General features: G+C 41.4%; 1 long non-coding RNA gene across 1 annotated transcript; it reads left to right on the top strand.

The window, feature by feature from the left end:
- The first annotated feature begins 7,338 nt into the window (after nucleotides 1-7,338).
- LOC106995029 (uncharacterized) lies at nucleotides 7,339-11,401 on the top strand. Its single transcript, XR_001441745.3, has 3 exons — nucleotides 7,339-7,545; nucleotides 7,955-8,063; nucleotides 9,904-11,401. It is a non-coding gene; the product is annotated as an uncharacterized LOC106995029 (long non-coding RNA).
- The last annotated feature ends 1,091 nt before the right edge of the window (nucleotides 11,402-12,492 follow it).

The following is a 12,492-nucleotide window of genomic DNA, read 5'->3' as shown; positions in this document are numbered from 1 at the left end:
AAATTAGCCGGGTGTGGTGGCAGGTGCCTGTAATCCCAGCTTCTCGGGAGGCTGAGGCAAGAGAATCGCTTGAACCTGGGAGTCGGAGGTTGCAGTGATCCAAGACTACACAACTACACTCCAACCTGGGTGACAGAGTGGGACTCTGTCTCAAAAACAAAACAAAACAAAACAAAACAAACAAACAACAACAACAAAAAAACAAAGTCTAGGTAAGGGTTCCCCCATGGCAGAAAAGAAAGGTAGTTTGGGTGCCTGTGTTGAGTGGGCATGCAGGCAGACTTGAGGAAAGGATCAGCTGGCCATCCAGAAGTTAAAAAGCAATGATTCCGGAAAATGTCCCTTATGCACTTTTGTATTTCATTGACATTTTAATTAAGACTGGAGCACTCTTTGGGGAGCTCTGCTCTGAAGTTGAAATCACTTTAATATGCTGCTCTAGCATAAAGCTAGAGATGAATGGAAGCCTGGGGTTCTCATATGTTTCATGGTACTTAGCAATTCTTTTTCACAATGCATTATGATGTTAAGATGGTTTATGAGTTTCTATTGGTTAAGCGCAGCCATATCAAATTATAATTTTGCTCAGTGGATTTTGCTCTAAGAAGATTAAAGAGCACTCAGGCCTTCCCTGGTGGGAGGCAGGTCCCAGGATCACCTCAAGCTCCAGGCAAGCCCCAGTAGTTAAAACTGTTGCTGTAGAGCAATGAGGTGAGCTCTGGTTGAGGGGCGGTTGAGTGTCATGGCTGTAGGGTCACAACCTCAAGTTTAGCAGCACGTTCTGGAAGCTGTCCTAGCTGGGGATGAGTCGATGTGTACTAGGAATTGCATTTCACATAAGACTCTCCTCCACTTTCACGTGACAGATTTTTACTTACAGAGCAATGCACCTTCATATCCCGTTTTGGTATTTAATTTTTTTTTTCTCTTGGTGGCTGAAACCTAAACACAATCAGAGTTGCATAATGTGAAGTATTCCCACCATGTTTTTTATTTATGACATCAATTGGATGTAGCTCTTTGGTTGGTGTGTACTTACTGTCCTTGTCCTTCATCAAAGCAGTGTTATCTATATCATCTAAACTTTGTGCAAAATGGCTCCCACAAGCATTGTGAGTGGTATTATCAGTTTGAAGTCATTATATAACCTTCCAGCAATGAAATAAGTGAAGATTAATGAAATAACAGCTGTTATTAAGGTTTGGGAACTTCAAAAACTAGGGTAAAGAAGGCTCATTTAATACATCTTTTAATAAATATTTGTAATAAGTGGGTACTCATCTGGAAAAAATATAAAGTTGGATCCCTACCTCACAACTTATACAAAAATAAATTCCAGATGAATCAATGTTTTTATACATATAATAAAACATAAAAGAATTGAAGAAAATATAGAGAAAATTTAAAATAATCTTGGAATTGGAAAGATTTTTCAAAATATGACTGAATCATTGGAAACCATAAAAGAAAACATTGATCAATTTGCCTACAAGAAAATCTTTATAAGGCTGCATAACAAAAAAAAGCAAACATTAAAGGAAAGCAAAATAAACGTGAAAAAATATTTGCAGTTCCCATCTTGCAATAACAAATTTTCTGAATGCATAAAGAATTTCTATAAATCTATAAGAAAAAGTCAAATGACTGAACAGAAAAACGTGCTGAGAATATGAGCAGACCACTCAAGGAAAATGAAATTCAGTTGACCCTTGAACAACATGGGTTTGAACTGCATATGTCCACTTACACGAAGATTTTTTTTTGAAAAATTTACATAAAGGCAAGGTGCAGGTGGCTCATGCCTGTAATCCCAGCACTTTCAGAGGCCGACACAGGCAGATCACCTGAGGTTAGGAGTTTGAGACCAGCCTGGCCAACATGATGAAACTCTTTAACTACTAAAGATACAAAAATTAGCCGGGCATAATGGTGGGTGCCTGTAATCCCAGATACTTGGGAGGCTGAGGCAGGAGAATCGCTTGAACCCTGGAGGCAGAAGTTGCAGTGAACTGAGATCACACCACTGCACTTCAGCCTGGGTGACAGAGCAAGACTCCATCTCAACATTAAAAAAAATATATATTACATGAACTGTGCCTGCCTTTTAAGACACTTCCACTTAATGATTAGTAAATATATTTTCTTTTCTTAATGATTTTCTTTTCTTTAGCTTTCATTATAGTAAGAATGTACTATATGATACTTATAACATACAAAATATGTGTTAACTGTTAATGTTATTGGTAAGGTCCACAGTAGGCTATTTGTAGTTACATTTTTGGGGAGACCAAACTTACACACAGATTTTGGACTGTGATGGGAGTTGGCACTCCAACCCCCATGTTGTTCATGGGTCAATTGTACTATTTTTCATTGGTTAGATTGGCAAAAAAAAAAAAGTTTGACAGTATACTCTTTTGAAAAGGTTCTGGAGAAATAAGCAGACTCAATAGTACATGCTTCTCTTTCTCTGGATAGACCCTTAGAAACAAGTCATTGTTTCTACGGGGTGAAACTGGGTGGCTGGTATGTGAAAGAGACTTTGTAACTTAAAATTTTCTACCACATGTATATATTACCTACTAAAATAGAATATTATGCATAAACATAGATATAGATATAGATGTATTACCTACTAATGTATATGTATTACCTACTAAAATAGAATATTATGCATAAATATAGATATAGATATAGATGTAGATGAGATATGTATACAATATTGCTGACTTGATTCTTGAATTTATTTTTCCATTGGTGTTTGCCAATATAGGCTTTAGCCCAAGAACAAACATTTATGGAATCAATTATACTTTAATTAAAAAGGACTGTTTTCTCTCCTTTCTCTTCTACCCTCCAAATCCTTCAAAACCTCAAGCCTAGGAGAACTAACACGTAGTAGGAACTCAGTAAATGTTGTCGAGTGAATGAATGCACCTGACTCGGCCTGAAGTGGGGGCCAGGAAAAACTGCTTTCTTCCCACCTTTTTCAAGGTTAGGACCTGAACACCCATGCTTCCTGGCTTCAAAAAGAGAGAAATTGGGTAGAATCAAATGACAGGCCACCTCGGCCAGAGGATGACAGGAGGAAATGGTTAGGTCTAGCTGTACAACTTTAGACATGTTACTTAAACTCTTTCGAATCTCGGTTTCCTGGTCAGTTAAGTGGAGATACTAATTACCTTCTAGGAGATCAGTAAATGTTAATTGAATTGAATAGAGTTCTTGTTAGCAAAGGGAAAAAAATCTTCATCATAATTGAGATAAATAAAAGTGGGAGGTAGGAAATGAGGTTAATGTGGTGGCCTTGCGGGGGGTAATGATTGGGGGTGGTAGGGAATGGAGCTTATTTCCTACTTGACTTAAAGATTTGGCCCAAGGAGCTTTTAATACTGTTATGCAAAGTTAAATCAGGGCATGAGTAATGTAAGTAAGGCTCTATGAGTGTTCATGACTTGGTGAGCTTTTAAATACATTGTTTTTGTATTGCAATATCTCTCTTTCCTTCCTTCCTTCCTTCCTTCCTTCCTTCCTTCCTTCCTTCCTTCCTTCCTTCCTTCCTTTCTTTCTTTCCTTCCTTCCTTCCTTCCTTCCTTCCTTTTTCTTTCTTTCTTTCTTTCTTTCTTTCTTTCTTTCTTTCTTTCTTTCTTTCTTTCTTTCTTTCTTTCTTTCTCTCTCTTTCTCTCTTTCTTTCTCTCTCTCTTTCTCTCTCTCTTTCTTTCTTTCTTTTCTTTCTTTCCTTCTTTCTTTTCTTTTCTTTTTTCTTTTCCCTTCTTTTCTTTTCTTTCTTTTTTTTGAGATATGGATGCCCTGTTGCCCAGGTTGGGGCGCAACGGTGGAATCATGGCTCATTGCAGCTTGCAGCTCCTGGGCTCAAGTGATCCTCTCACCTCAGCCTCCCAAGTAGCTGGGACTACAGATGTGCACCACCATGCCCGACTAATTATTTTTACTATTGGTAGAGACAAGGTCTTGCCATGCTTCCCAGGCTGGTTTTGAACTCCTAGCCTCAAGTGATCCTCCTACCTTGGCCTCCCAAAGTGCTGGGATTACAGGCATGAGTCTCCACTCCAGGCCTGTATTTCTAATAGTATGAGTGTGTGGATGCTTATGTGCATGCATGCATACACATGTACCTTTAGTAAAACTCTTCTAAACTGGGACTCCAGTTCTATCCCAGTTTTCCCAGGAAAATCTGGAAAACCTTAGCTAAATTTTTTTTGGGAGTGCTCGGCTTTCTTATCTGTGGTTGGAGATGATTCCCTTCTAATCTCACTCATAGGATTGTTTTTTGGTTTTGTTTTTTGTTTTTTAAAAATCAAATGAGGTGAATGAGAAACCGGTCTTCATTGATAATTATGAAGGTTTTATGCCTTTTGCTGAATTCAGGCTCTGGCTCTTATTAAAAACGCCAACTCCCTTGGTCCTTCTGCTTGGCCATTCATACTCACTCTGCTTAATCATTTGTACCTCAAGGTAAATTAACAGATTAGGCCAAGGAGAGTGTGGAAGAGAGTAATTCATAGTATGAGAAATAATAACTACAACAATAATAATAGCGACATTTATTGAGTGCTAACTCTGCGCTGGACTCAGTGGAGACCTCTCCAGAGATGAGGGATGTATAAGAGAAGAAAAGATAAATTGCAGTTACTCTGGCACAAGCTTGCTAATGGAGTGCTGTGATCTTTTTGCTCATGAGGGTTGTGTGTGTGCGTGCGAGTGTGCACTCATGAGGACATATTCTTGTTAGCGTATTGGTTTTCATCATCTCTTCCCCCTTAGGGGTGAGGAGACATAGGAAATGGGGGAAGGCCTCCAAGCAGGCTCCACTAATCACATGTGGCACAATGCAGGGATTTCCAAACTGTGAGAGATTGGAATCACAGCCTTGGCTTTGCCAGTGACCCTGCTGTGTGACTTTGGCCAATTCTCACCTCCTCTCTTAGTTTCATTGTCTGCTGTGCTGAAATGAAAGGGTTTTCTGAGTCACCCTGGTAATAGACACCTACGGTTTTGCCCCCACCCAGGCCTCTATTCAGTTTCTCTGACTCTGAACTCTGGGTAGAATGGGCCAGAAGGAACCTATCCTTAGTTCTAGGCAGACAGGGAATCTTGACCACTGTGATTGGCTCTAGGATGGGCAAGGGACCCCTTCAGAGCCCTAGAGATAACCCATGGCTTTTGTTCTAGGGACAGAAGAGATGCTGTTTGCCTGGGGACCAATCCCAGAAATATGTGGAGCTGGAGCTTCTGGCAGCCTTTTTGCTACCGCGAGGTAAGTATCTGTGTGAATATGGAACCAACAGAGCCAAACATGGAGCAGAGAGATAGAAACTGAGTCCAGGGGCCATTGTTCGAGCACCTGGATCCAGGTGATTCTGAACAGACACCTCTGACTTTTCTCTCCTATAACCTAATAAACTTGATTGCTATTGTTATTCTTTGTTTAAACCTATTTGGCTTGGGATTCTGTCACTTGGAGCTGTGTGGTGACCTTATGCAGTGATTGTGGGGTTTACACAGTGGTTGTCATGGCCTTTTCAGTTCAGGAATCCCAAAGCGTTATGGCTCCTATGATTCTTCCAGGAGTGAGTGGGGCTGGCTGCAGGAAACTGGGTCACAAGGCCTCAACCACAGTTGCCTTGACTCTGCTAGTGTGGTGGGGGCTTGGCCTGGTCCCCACAAGGAGAGAAAGCGTTGAGTCCCATGTCTCACCACTCTTTGTGAGTATAATTATTTTGATGCCAAAGTATTAATGGACTTGGCTGTGACATGTTTTCCCAGACCCCCCTTGGAGATGTCGCATTCTAAATGGTGGTCTCATTGTATAGTATTTTTAAATCTGAAAATTTAAATACTGAAATTTAAACGACTGGCCCCCAGTGGTTTCAAGTAATGGCTTGCAGACTTGTAGTGATCTCTACTCAAAGCTTAGAAGCTTTCACATAAAATTCCACATCCCTGGTTTCCCTGAAGAGGGAGAAGGCCTGGCATTGCTACATAGCACCACTGGGATACACACCCGGGGTGATAAGTGCCTGACACTGAGCTGCCCCCACTCCCTTGCATGGAGCCTGCCTTCTGCATCCTGGCCCAGGTGTCCACTGCTGTGCATGTACCGCCCCCATATCAGTCAAGAATACGGAAGACTTAGACAATCCTCCTTCAACACCAGTGCAGGAGACTGTGGCAGCCCAGGGAGTTTCCAAAAGTGCAGTCACCCCTGGTTACCTCTCTCCTGCACATTGCTTGTGATCCCTAGCTGTGAATACTAACAGGAGCTTTTATGCTTCTATGCTGTATACCAAACGCAGTGTGCACCAGCTTGTATCATTCTCATGACAGTCCTGGGTGAGGGTCATTCCATCCCTTTCCACATAAAAAGTCCAAGAGTCAAACACACCACGTATCTTTTTTTTTTTTCTTTTCTTTTTTTGAAATAGGCTCTTGCTTTGTCACGCAGACTAGACCGCAGTGGCATGATCACAGCTCACTGCAACCTCGACCTCCTGGGCTCAAGCGATTCTCCCAGCTCAGCCTCCCAGGTAGCTAGGACTACAGCTATGTGCCACTATGCTTGCCTTCTATTTGTTTGTGGAGACAGTCTCACTATGTTGCCCAGGCTGGTCTCAAACTCCATGCAGTCCTCCCACCTTGGCATCTCAAAGTGCTGGGATTACAGTCACGAGCCACCACACGCGGTGCCCACACCATGCATCTTGAGCCACCACGCCTGGCACCCGTAGCATGCATCTTACCCAAGGCCACATCCACAGGGAGAGCTGGGGCCAGAGAAGACCCCCTGCCCATGAGCTTCCTGTGACCATCGTATCTGCGGCAATCAGCAGAGGTGACTATACCATGGCACCTGACACCCAGTCCAATTTTGAGGAGAAGGAGGTGGAGAGGAGTAGGTAGACATAGTAAAATACATGTCATGGAAGCCAAATTTAGAGGACATGGAGAATGTCAAAGTGAGAAGCTGGCAGGCCATTTGGTCCAATGCTCTTGTTTTCTCCATGGGGGAAAGTGGGAAGGTGACAGTTTCAAGGACACACAGTGGCACTGGAAAGAGAGAAGAGTCATTACAGTGGTTGTAATAGTCATTACAGTAGACCAGATTCTGAGGCCTAACATGGGAACCCTGGGCTTCCCCATTTAGAACCGCTTTCCCCTGAAAACTTCATTCACTTGCCTACTCAGGGCAAGGGAAACTCCTGGCCGTGTGCCTGGGGGCCTTTGTTCTCTCTTCCTGCTCCTCCAGAATAACTTCCCCTTGGGTAATTTTTCCATTACACTGTTCCTCTTTGGACTTTCAGAAATAAAAACCCAGCCCCCCCGGTGTGCAGTCACACTTGCGCCCTGAGGAGTGTTAAAATTCAGCTTGAGAGGCACTTAGTGTCACAGAAGCCTAGATAAAGAAACAAGATTTCAGGCAGGAAGAAATAATAAAGAGGCAGGACTTCAAGTGTCCTGTGAAACGCAGCATTCGGCCTCCGGCACACACATCCGCGGGAGGCGGCTCAACTTCTTTATAAAGTGGTGAGTTTTGTGTGAGCACAGATGCATTTTGTTTTCCTATGAGGAATCAATGATTAAATTATCAGAAAGCAAAGCTAAAAACCAGGCTGCCTGAATATACCCCCACGTGTCCCCTGTGTCTCCCCAGCACCTCCTGCTCAGGAGATACAGGCTTTCTCTCCAAAGCTTTAGTTTAAATGTCCAACACATCTTATTAATGAAAGTAATAAGCTGTTGTTTATTATATGTCATGATGGGGAATATGACTATTTAATATAAACCTGACATTTAAATTCCACTTAGTTCTGAGACGTGGACGATATCAAGGCATAACTCTTTACCCTGGAGTAAAAACTCCCTGGGTCTGCATTTTAAAGCATTGAAGTTTTCAAAGTAATCAGGTTCTTTTTTTTTTTTTTTTTTTTTCCAGAGGAACCAAATTGTGAAGACATCTGTTCTGTTATTAATTTCACATACATCTTAAGCTCCTCAAGGCCAGAAATGAGGCTTCATTCACGTCGAATTAATGAAACATGATTGTAAGTCCCTTGCTTGGAAATGCTGTCACACAGTTCTGAGCTGCTTATAAGCACTGAGTAATCTCTGAAACTGCCAGGGGACGGCCACTTGAAATCTGCCCTCCCCTCCCCCCGCCGCCCAAAAACAATATCTGAATATATCACAACACTAACTGTATCCTGAAAGATTAATAGCAGATAAAAATTTCTGGGAAATGAATCAGACTTTCTCAGTAAAGGATACAGAGATCTCAGGCAAAAGCAGATTGCAGAGTGGAAGAGCTCTTTGGGATACAGTTTGATAACTGTGGCCCTGGCTGCCCCTGAATACACCCAAAAGGATGATGGCGGGCCGGGAAGAGGGTGGGAAGTCTTGGAATTTCTTGCAGAGATCTCTTTTGAGAGTGTGTATGAAAATGTACTGGAGGTGACACAGATGTGGTACTGGAACCTTGATCTGTGAAAGCATGATGTATGTGTCAGGTGTGTGGGAGAATGTGTGTGCATGTGGAATCTGTGTGTGAATGCATGCAGGAATGTGTATGAGTCTACTAACATGTGGGTGAGTATGTGTATATCAGTGTATGAGTTCGTGCACGTATGAGTGTGAAAATGTGTGTGTTGTGAGTTTGTGTTGGTGACTGTGTATGAGGGTATGTGTGTATGAATATGTGTGAGTTTGCGTGTGTGAAAATGTGTGTACTGCGAGTTTTTATTGGTAAGTGTGTATGAGGGTATGTGTGTATGAATATGGGTGAGTTTGCATGTGTGGAAATGTGTGTTGTGAGTTTTTATTGCTGACTGTGTATGAGGATATGTGTGTATGAATATGAGTGAGTTTGCATGTGTGAAAATGTGTATATTGCAAGTTTTTATTGGTGAGTGTGTATGAGGGTATGTGTGTATGAATAAGGGTGAGTTTGCATGTGTGAAAATGTGTGTTGTGAGTTTGTGTTGATGAGTGTATATGAAGTTATGTGTCTATGAACATGGACGAATTAGCATGTGTGAAAATATGTGTGTTTCGAGTTTTCGTTGGTGAGTGAGCATGAGGGTATGTGTGTATGAATATGGGTGAGTTTGTGTGTGAAAATAATTTTGTGTGTCTGTGGATGCATATGAAGGTGTGTGTGTGTGTATGTATGTGTGTGTGTGGTGAGTGGATGCATTGACATGCACAGACCTCTCAGGACAGACATGAATCTGTCAGTTGGGGATGGATCTTAAATAGCAGTTCAGCACAATACCATGCCCATCTGAGCCAGTCTTGAAAGGAGCTTGCTCTTGAGGTTTTGGGTTTGGGGGGCCTGATTTTTTTTTTTTGTCAAATAACTGAAAACGCCAGCAGAACGATTGTCTGGAGGGAGGAGTGGGATGGGGAGACTGAGATTTCTTAATCAAACTTTCAAGTGTTATTTTTGGTCTTCTGTTGAGCTGGGATCCGAAAAAGAATCTGCATATGATATTTACATCTCAAATCTTCAGAGCCTCATTAGCTTTGATAGTTATTTATTTATTTATTTATTTGCAAAAAGGAATTTAAATCAAACAGAGAGGCACAAAAGCAAAACCTTTGAATGTAGTGCAAAATTAATTAAAACAGGCAGCCGAAGGGTAGAGTGAAATACAATGGAATTCAGAAAAAAAAAAAAAAAAGACAATGAAACTAATTAGACTCTGATGGGAAGATCCTTCCTCATTTGGTGATCATCCATTGATAATTAATAAGTCACAAATATTGATGTTTGAAGAAAAGTGCCAGAAGTTTAACCCCTGTTTTTCCAGAAGTTTTTAAAAATTTTTTTAAGATTCTGATCTTCTAAACTAACTCAGTCAAATTATTGGATGTTGTGTTTTACAGTCATGTGTTGCTGATGGATGGGGATGTGTTCTGAGAAATGCATCATGAGGCTGTTTCATCATTGTGCCAACCTCACAGAGTGTACTTACACACACCTTGATGGTATGAGCTATATGGAATAGCCTTTTGCTCCTAGACCACAAACCTGTATAGCAGGTACCACACTGAATACTGTAGGCAATTGTAACACCGTGGTAAGCATTTGCATATGTAAATATAGAAAAGGTACAGTAAAATTATGGTACAAAATGTAGAAAATGGTACACTTGTATAGGGCACTTACCGTGAATGGAGCTTGCAGGACTGGAATTTGTTATGGGTGAGTCAGTGGGTGAGTGGTGAGTGAATGTGAAGGCCTAGGACATTACTGTATACTACTAGAGACTTAATAAACACTGTACACTTAGGCCATGCTCAATTTATAAAAAATAAAGTAATTGCACCACAATGTTACAATGGCTACTGTGTCACTAGGTGACATGAATTTTTCAGCTCCATTATAATCTTATGGGATCACCGTCATCTATACAGCCTGTTGTTGACCGAAACGTCGTTACACAGCGCATGACAGTATTGTGTTCTGGGGGAAACAGACTAGCTTATACCAGCAGCTGATTAGCTCTCAACACCTGTCCTCAAAATAATGTACAGGTGGATCAAATTCAACTGTCAGCGGATAAAGATATATCTTAATACAGGGGATGTTGGACTCCAGCAGTTAGCATTAACCCAGTGGCGGAACCAATTTGTATATATGAATAGATACAATCCCAGCTACATTTTTGCCCCTGTGTATTTTGAGGCTTTGTTGTATGATCCATGCTTTGTAGATCTGTGAAAAACACTTCCAGGCATCCAGTTGAAAAACCCTTGACCAACAGTATAAAAACGACTTTTAGCTTTACCTAAGCACAAGGCAGCATCAAAGGGGTCTGGCTTCCTTGCTGGAAGTTCTTCTGAAAGAAATGATCAGTTAGTATTTATGCTTTTTGTCCTTCTGTATTATGCAACAGCACAAATGCACAACTGCCCCAGTGGGACAATCTAACGCATAGCCTGCCTGTCACACAGTTTTAAAGTTGGACGCATGTGTCTTTGGCACGTCCCAGGTCTCCTTTCAACTTCTTTCAGAATCTCTTTTTTACCACCCTCCAGTCCAGCGCTTGAGGTTCTCAGGATGACCCTGGGTCATTTCTAGCTTAAAGAGAGTGGGCTTTGAGAAATACCTTGAAAATTGTGAGTTCAATTTTTAAAGATGGCTACAATGCTAATGGTGAAATTTCAGGCTTTGTGGCAGTTGGATGAAAGGAATGTTTTTGAGCAAAAGATCTTTCCAACAATCCCTCAAACCTACAATGCATAAAAGTGGACTTGTTTAGGTAAGTCGGTAAATTATGCCTGATCTCAGTTTTCCTCCATGTAAAGAGGAAGAAACTGAACTAGAAGTAGAATGATCTTTAAGATTTATTAAAGAGAGAAAGAGAGAGAGAGAGAGAGAGAGAGAGAGAGAGAGAATGGTTTGTCATGTGCAAAAAAAGGCAAGGTTCTTCCTTACAAGTAGCACAGGGATTCATTCATTCATTCATTCATTCATTCATTCATTCATTCATTCTGTGTGTGTGTGTGAGAGTCGTCTCTGGGCCAAACTCCGTATCACAGTTCTTTCACATCATTTCACCTACCCCTTACAACAACCTGTGAGGTAGGTATTCCTAACAGGGGTGGTTGTCAATTTATTTAACTATCAATAAGCCACAGATACCTGCCAGTCAGAACACTGAGTTAAACACTAGAACAGGGTCCTGGAGACCCCTGGCTGTGCCAGGTATTTGTTGCTAGATGAGGAAAGAGGTGGGGAGGAACCAGGGTGCCTGGCACAATGAAGTGGAGATTGGGAAACTATTTGCCAACTGGCCAGGGAAATGCTCTAATTTTTAAACTGCTGGTATGGATTTTGTACTATTGGATATGGCTGAACATCAGCCCTGATTTTCAATCTCCCCATTCTGCAAAGGACAAAGCTGAGGCCCTGGGAGGTCAATAAACCTTCTCAAGATAAACCCATCAAAAAGCGACAGGCTTGAGTTGAAAGCTACTTTAAGTTTTTGAGACTCCAAAGTTGGTGTTCTTAACCATTATGCTGACTGTGCGCATGCCTCTAAGTTGACCTCAGTCCGTGCCAGGCTGGCCTGGCATTTCTCTACAAAGAACTGGAGGAAAGTGGCTCTGGAGGAAAGATCTGGTTTGAGTGGGAGTAGAGTTGGCCGATTTAGTAAGTAAAAATACAGGACACACAGTTAAATTTGAATTTCAGATAAACAACAAATAGTGCTTTTGTATATTTTTAGCTTATTGCACGAGATATACTTACACTAAAAATTATTCATTGTTAATCTGATGTTCAAATTTAACTGGACATCTTGTATTTTATCTGGCAACACTAAGTGTGGAGGGAGGGCCACAGGGATGCTAAGACATTTCAAATACCAGACACTTCAATCTGAAGAAACATTTTCTTTACTAGGAACTCCCTTTTGCAAAGTCAATGATATCAGCTGTAGTAAGAACACTTCTAACCTTACCCTGAGT

Source organism: Macaca mulatta, chromosome 20 (assembly GCF_049350105.2).
Source record: "Macaca mulatta isolate MMU2019108-1 chromosome 20, T2T-MMU8v2.0, whole genome shotgun sequence".
Classification (NCBI taxonomy): domain Eukaryota; kingdom Metazoa; phylum Chordata; class Mammalia; order Primates; family Cercopithecidae; genus Macaca; species Macaca mulatta.
Note: the sequence above shows the minus strand (reverse complement) of the source record. Positions and strands in the feature narration are given on the sequence as shown.